The sequence below is a fragment of the Citrus sinensis genome, chromosome 4, assembly GCF_022201045.2.
Source record: "Citrus sinensis cultivar Valencia sweet orange chromosome 4, DVS_A1.0, whole genome shotgun sequence".
NCBI lineage: Eukaryota > Viridiplantae > Streptophyta > Magnoliopsida > Sapindales > Rutaceae > Citrus > Citrus sinensis.
The window spans coordinates 14955900-14964326 of NC_068559.1; positions in this window are offsets into that span (position 1 = coordinate 14955900).

Genomic DNA, 8427 nt, shown 5'->3' on the forward strand with positions numbered 1-8427 from the left:
GTTCTTCATATTAATGGAAATGCCATTGACTCATGCTCAGTTGGCATTAATAAGCAATTCTTAATGAATTTAAGTTGGTATCAGAGCCAACTTTGAGCCATGACAAGTAGTAGTAATACTCAAACAAATATGAATCTGAATGATCAAATGGATAACTTGAATCAAAATGAAAATAAAAACTCATATCAAAATGTTGAACAACAAAATTCAGGCCTTAATACTAGAACCACTAGCAACACACTTTCACCCACTCAGCACATCACTAGTAATACCTATGTTTTCACCACTCCTATCAAGCTGACTCGAAACAACTTCATGCTTTGAAGGTCTCAAGTAATTTCTAGTATTAGAACTAATGAGCTTAAGGGATTTATAGATGGCAGCAATGTTTGCCCTCCTAGAGTTTTTGTGAACCCTAGACCAAAACAAACAACAATAACCACACCTAACCCATAATATCAAATCTGGAAGAAACAAGACCATATTCTCCTAAGTTGGCTGCTTTCATCACTTAGTGAAGGGGTTTTAGGCATTGTGGTAGATTATTCTACCTCATTTGAGGTTTGAACAACTCTTGCCAATCAATTTGGTGCAAGAACAAGGGCTAAAATATTACATCTTAGGACTCAAATCCAAACCACCAAAAAGGGGTCACTTGCCATCCATTAGTATTTCCCTAGAATGAAGTCTATACTAAATGCACTTAGAGCTGCAAGGAACAATAAGAGTGATGATGATTTCATTATATTTGTGTTGGCTGGATTAAGACTTGAATATAATTAAGTTGTGACTAATATCAACTCAATGCTGGAGAGTCCCTCACTCTTAGAGTTTTATGGCATGTTGCCTAGCCAAGCGAATAGAACAGAACAAAATCTAAGCTTAGGGGTTGTAGAGGCAAGTTATGCACAAATGAGAACTAGGAGAAGAAATTGGAATAACCGTGACAGGGTTGGGAATCAACACCAACCTAGAAACCCTGAAAGTGGCTTAAGAAATGGCCAAGGAAATCTGAATTCTCAGAATAAAAGCAAAGGTAAAGTTGTGGCTGATGATGATAGCTTATATCCAAAGGGACCATGTCAAATCTTTTGAAAAATGGGACACACAGATGTTGAACGCTAGCATAGGTTAAAAAAGAATTATGTGCCACAACCAAGCAGAAAGAGAGAACTAAGAGGTGCATATGTGGCAGCAGCTAATGGCCAAAGTAGTAGATCTTGGTACTTAGATAGTAGTGCTACCAATCATGTGACCAATGCCCTTGGAAACATAAACATCAAATTTGAGTATCAAGGTAATGAGAAGCTTGTTGTTAGAAATGGAGAAAAACTTTTAATCTCTCATATTGGTAATTATATGTTGCCCACTTACAATCCACACACATTGCCTTAAATGGTATATAATATGTGCCTAATATTACTAAAAATCTCATTAGTATATTTCTAGATTATTGCATGACAATGATATTAATGTTGAGTTTAAAAAATCTAGGTGTTTTGTCAAGGACAAGAAGCAAAGAAAAATTCTGGTGAAATGAGTGGCTAGAGATGGGCTTTATGAGTTACTGTATTTGCCTACTCACCTGAATGGCAACAAAACCTTTTATGCTGCTGTGTTATCTGCATCTTCAATGTCCGAGTCAATAAATTGCATCAACAGTCCAGTGTCCATGTTGTCTTTTAATTTGAATAGTAATGAGTTAGCTAATGTTAGTGTTGGGTCCATTAAAACTGATGAGTCAAGCAGTGATGTTTTGAGAGACATAAAAGAGATTGATCTCTGGCATCTTAGACTAGGGCATCTAAATGTGTTTGCTCTAAAAAGCACTTTGATGTCTTGTAATCAGTTCAAGATAAATCGAGATGTCATTCCTTTATTTTGATGTGCATGTCAGTATGGAAAACAATCTAAACAGAACTTCAAAAGCTCTGAAACTAAAACCAACAAAGCCTTGGAATTGATTCACATTGACTTATGAGGACCAGAACCAATTCCCTCAACTTATGGATACAAATATTATATATCCTTTATAGATGATAAAAAAAGATATACCTAATTGTTTCCTTTAACATCAAAATCCCAAGCCTTTGACATTTTTGTTACTTTCAAAAATCAAATAAAAAACCAATTGAATTTGAAAATTAAAGCATTGCAGACAAATATGGGAGGAGAGTTTTAAAGTTTTTAGACCATTTCTTGAGAAAGAGGGAATAGCATTGAGACAATCATGTCCCTATTTATATGAACAAAATGGTAAAGCTGAGAGAAAACACAAACATGTTGTGGAAAATTGTTCTCACATTCCTAGTTGAAGCCAAAATGCCATTAAAATATTGTCAAGAAGCTTTTACCTATGCCGCCTTTACTATAAACAAATTAGCCTCACCTGTGATTGAAATCAAAACCGCATTTGAACTGCTTTATCAATGCAAACCAAATTACTCAGATATTAAAGTGTTTGGATGCGAGTGTTACCCCTTTTTGAGACCATACAATAAACACAAGTTTGATTTCTATACTGCCAAGTGCATATTGCTAGGGATAAGTATAACTAATAAATATGTTGCATGCATCATTAAGGTAGAATATACATCTCTGCTAGTGTCAGGTTCAATGAAAGTTCATTTTCATTCTCAAATGACTCTAATTTCAGTAGACAAGAGTCCATAAGTCAAGATAATTCTACCACTCTTCTAGAAAGATTTCAGGTTGTGTCATTCTCCTCTATACTCTTTGGGGGTGTTTGGTACCCCTCATTACATGGGATTGCATTGCATTAGCAATGCAGCCCCATGTTTGGGGTACCAAATGGCTACATTAGGGTGCATTATAATGCACCTTAATGATAATGCACCCTAATGCAGCCATTGGGCGCATTAGCTAAACCTGACATATAGTCGGGTTTAGCTAATGCGCGTCGAGTTTAGCTAATGCGTCTACTTACCGCATTAGCTTTAGCTTCCTCTTTTTTTTTTTTTTACTTTGTAATAATAATAAATGAATATAATTTTTAATTTAATATTATATAATATTATTTTTACATTATAATTTTAATATATATTAATAAATTTATTGTTTAATAATATTATATTATATTTTAATATTTATTATAGTAAATGTACAACTAAATAGTGTATTATTTAATTATATTATATTAATTAATATGTAAAATTATATTAATTATATATATAATTGATTAATTTTTAATAAGTTAATATAACTAATAGTAAATACTAAATAATATAATATAATATTACATTATTTAATTATATTACAATAATTAAACTAGTTATTTTTAAATAATTTAATATAACTAATAATAAATATTTAAATATGAATAAATTCGAATAATATTAATTAAAAATTAATAAAATATATAATTATTAGATTGTTTGGCACAATTCATTTTTTAGCACAATTCATTAGTATTTTCTAAATATATAATTTAAATTAGTCACAAAAAATTAATACAATACAGTGCAATATCAAATATAATATAATTAAAAATTAATACAGTACAGTGTAGTACCAAACATTGAACAACATTATTATAATACATTACTAATACAATACAGCATAATGAAATACACCTACATTAAAATAATGCAATACAACATAATACAATACAGCGTGCCAAACGCACCCTTTATGAATTCACTTAGTCAGCAGCAGCTCACAACCATTCTCAAGAGACTTCTGGAACTTTAGGACAATCCCCAAATCTTGACCAAAATGAAACACAACAGAATTTGGATACTGATAAAATATCAAACAATCACTCATCCTTGCCTCACTCACCTCACTAGCCTCAATCACCTCACTAGCCTCAATCAAACAAGTTATCTTTCGTCTCTCATCACAGAACCAAACACTCAAAAGACTTACCATCACATCTTATGATAATAAGATCTAAGACAAGGATCTTCATACCAAAACTGTACTAAATTTCCACTCAAATGGAGACAACCTTACCCCTAAATACCTCAGAAGCCTTGAAAGAACCAAATTAGAAAAAAAGTAGTGAAGGATGAATACAATGCTTTAATGAAAAATGAAACATGGACATTGATACCAAATAACCAAAGTTATAAGGTGATTGGAAACAAGTGGTATACAGAGTAAAAGAGAATCCAGATGGCACCATAAATAAATACAAAGACAGACTAGTAGTAAAGGGGTTCTTGCAAACTCCAGGCTTTGATTTCAAAGAGTCATTTAGTCCAGTTGTCAAGGCTGCAACAATCAGAATTATCCTTACATTAGCAGTGAATAATAATTGAATGCTGAGAAAAATGGATATAAACAATGCTTTCCTAAATGGTGAACTAACAAAAATTGTTTACATGCCACAACCTGAAGTTTTTATGGACAAAAGCAAGCATAATCATATATGTAGACTGAAGAAAACATTGTGTAGATTGAGATAGGCTCCTAGGGCATTGTTTGATAAACTGAAGAGTACATTAAACTCTTGGGGATTTGAAAACTCTAAGTGTGATACTTCATTATTTTTTAGAAGGGTTAAATATGAGATAATCATATCGCTCATTTATGTTGATGACATTATTATCACTGACAACAAAAGCAAAGGTATTAAGGAGCTAATTAACAATCTAAATGAAACTTTTGCCTTGAAGGATCTAAGAGAGTTGAACTTCTTTCTTAAGGTTCAGGTGACCAGAAATCAAGACACTATTATGTTGTCTCAAGCTAAATATGTACAAGATTTTCTTGTTGAGACAGAAATGAGCAATTGTAAAGGAATTGAGCCTCTTTTCAGTACTATAGAAAAATTGAAAAAGAATGAAGGGACAAAATCTCATGATCCCACACTTTACAAAAGTGTTATAGACAACTTGCAATATGTAGTACTCATAAGGCCTGAGCTTACTTTCTCAGCAAATAAGTTTAGCCAATCTATGTCTAGTCCTAGGCAACCTCATTGGGTAACATGTGAAAGAGTATTAACGTGTCTCAAGAGTACTATGAACATGTGTTTGAAATTAAAAAAATTAGAGCACTTTGATCTTGTAGCATACACTGATGGAGACTAGGCCAGTGATTTGGATGACAGAAGATCAATTAGTGGCTATTGTGTTTTTTTTTTGAGGCAATTTGATTGCATGGAGTTCAAAAAAGAAGGATTTGTTACTAAGGATTGATTACTAAATCTACTACAGAATCTGAATATAGAGCAATGGCTTTATGTACTGCAGAAATCACATGGATTAGCTCTCTACTCAGTGAGTTAAAGACAGAGATTGAAAGAGTTCCAATGATTTTAAGTGATAGGACTAGTGCAGCAGCAATAGCTACCAATCACGTTTTTCACTAAAAAACCAAACATTTTGAGATAGATCTTCATTTTATTAGGGACAAAGTAGCTAAAGGTGAATTAGAGATTAATTTTGTTGCTAGCAAAGACCAAATAGCTGATGTCTTGACTAAGCCTTTACCCTATTGCAAATTCAGTTACTTTAGAAGCAAACTCAAGGTTTTTGACAAGACCTTGTGTTTGAAAGAAGGTGTTGAAAGCAACAGTTGTGAACAGTCAACAGTTGACCTTAGAGACACATTAGCATGCCACTTAAACTACACCTATCTGCAGTCAGTTGGTAAGAGAAATGAACTAGATTTAATGAGGTGGCAAAATGGTTATGCTAAGGAATATCAGCACATGAGCATGGATGGATGGAGATTCTAGAATCTCTACATCCTTGATTAATAATAACTATATTCACATATCAATTTTTGTTTATTTCTAAGTGTTGTCCTTGGCTAGCTGTTGTTTTTCATAGCTTGTGTGTAAATAGGCCAATACTCGCAAACTTTCATTCATTCAAGTTATTCATATTAATGGAAATGCCTCCGACTCAAGCTCTGCTTGCATCAATAAGCAATTCTTAATGAATTTATATAAGTGTACTCAAAATAAAAGTGAATGTTGTGCAAATTTTATTGAACTCGTAAGTGTACAAATCTATTGTAGAATAGATTAATGGTGACGAGTGTCGATCCCACGAGGAGGTGGATTTTAATTATGTAGAATTAATTTTCTAAGTGGGTGGTTGGGTTTGTGGTGAAGTGATTTAAATTATCCTAAAATTTGAATTAAAATGACGAGAATAAATTGAAGAGAAAACTAGTATAATTGAAGCTCTTGGGTATTTGGATCCGCATCAACAATCACCATGGGCTAAATATTCCTTATTAGTGCCAATTAAATCATAAGAGGGGAATCCACACCTCATGAACCACACTCTAATCAATATGGTGCTAAGGGCTTATCGTGCCAAATAATAATAACCTTGTACTAGGGAGCCGGTGAAACCAGGGTAGTATCTAGACAAAATTATTATTATTTGTCGACAAAAAGTCAAAATATCCACAAAAATTAGAGGGGAGAGAAAATAAATTTACCAAATAAAGCCCATGACACATGTTGAGACTTCACCTTCAACCCAGCCTGAAAGAAAATTAGCTACTCATAATTGAATTAGGAGTAAAATAGAAATTTATTAAAATATGTAGAAAATACAAGATGGAGAAGGAATTACAGAAAATTGAGCTAAAAAATGAATTCAGAAATGCCAAATTAGGGGGGGAGAGCCCCATTTGTATAGATACATTGAGTAAATTATGGCCATCGGATTAAAAACATTTCGGACGCTCAGGATTGCGCCACGTCATCAGTCAATGCCACATCATCGGTCAATGCCACGTCATCGGTCCGTCTATGTGAACAGTGTCGTGAACAATAACGTAGATAATACCATATATGTGAATAGTACCGTACATGTGAACAGTGCCATTTTTCCTTTTATGCTCCTCGTAAGTTTTTCAGCTGTCCTAAGTTTAAAAGTGATGTCCGTTTTGCTGTTTGAACTCTCGTTCATTGTAAAATGACCATGATGTCCCTAAAATACATAAAATACTTAATTAAAATAAAACATACATAATTAAATTACAAGAGACTAAAATACATAAAAGTAGAAGTGTTAGTAAGACTTGAAATGTAAAATAACGATTTTCTCCTTTATAAATATACATTTTGTAACACTCAACACATCCCCCAACCAACTTATTGCTAGTCCCTAGCAAAAAAAGTGAAAACAAAATTCAAATCCAATTTGTTTTTAAACACTCGTGTTTATTCAATCAGACTAATGATAACAATTAAATAAAAATATAAGTATTATCTCAAGTCTAAAGAAACATCACACCCATATCAACCATCCACATGAATCAGCCTAGTAGACTTTGTCACAACTACTTTCAAGAATGACATGTCAAACCCCAAAATCTCACCGGAAGTAGTGACACTCTCCCAAGGAAATTTAACCCAATAAAAATAGTCACTTCAATGAATGCTAAATTTGAGAGAAAATAATATAGAAGTAATATCACACGCTCTCACCAAGATGAAAGAAATTTGCCCACAGCTTAAAAATAACACGATCTGAAGTCAAAATACTAGTCAACCCAATGTATTCATTTTTTTTACTTTTTATTTTTTCTTATTTATTTTTTTTATATGCATCACTACATCTTTTTAGCCCATAAAACTAGCTTCTACTTTAGATTATAGATCCCTAAAATCAAGAAGGACTTTTATTAGGACGTAACGTAAGCTAAGGATATGGCTAACAAATGAAGGAAAATAGGAAAAATAAAATATATGTTTAAGAAAAAGTACAGATATTTTAGAAATTTCAAGTTCCATTTTGCTTATTTATTATTATTTTTTTTGAAACAACAAATTTTTTTGTTTTTTTTGCTTTTGTTTGGCACAACTTCACTGAACAAAATAATTATTAACATTTTTCTCAAACATAAATAGGTAATGAAACTTATAAGATATCGGGTAATACTCCAAATCGTAGTGGGTTAAGATGATAAGTTGACAAATAATTTTTTTTTTTAAGGCTCAAAAGGGTTAACTATGGATAATTTATAAAAGAGATGCCTAGAAAGACTCCAACGGGTCAAAGATGACCTTTCCATCGTCTTTTACGGCTCTAAATAATCTTCCATATCTACTAGTTAGATGGGACTCCAGATGTAGCAACACACATTTTTTTTTATAAAGTTTTTGAAGCAATTTTTTTTAAATGGTTGACTTAAAAAAAATTTAGAGATCGTATATAAAATAATAAACTGCTAAGCTGTATGAAGAATGGACAAAAGGGTTACGCTCCAAGAAAAATGATAAGCTCAAAAACTCACTTGGTACTCATTATGACATGTACATTCCTTCAAGCAACTCATATTTGTCTCCGACATCAACATGTAGAGTAGCAAACATGGTGTAACATCACTTAAGACCAAAGATAATACAAATACTAAAATTTAAAATTCATTATGTCATCCAATGTTAAAACAAATCACATAATTTGTTTTTGGTTCAAATAACATTTTACCCCC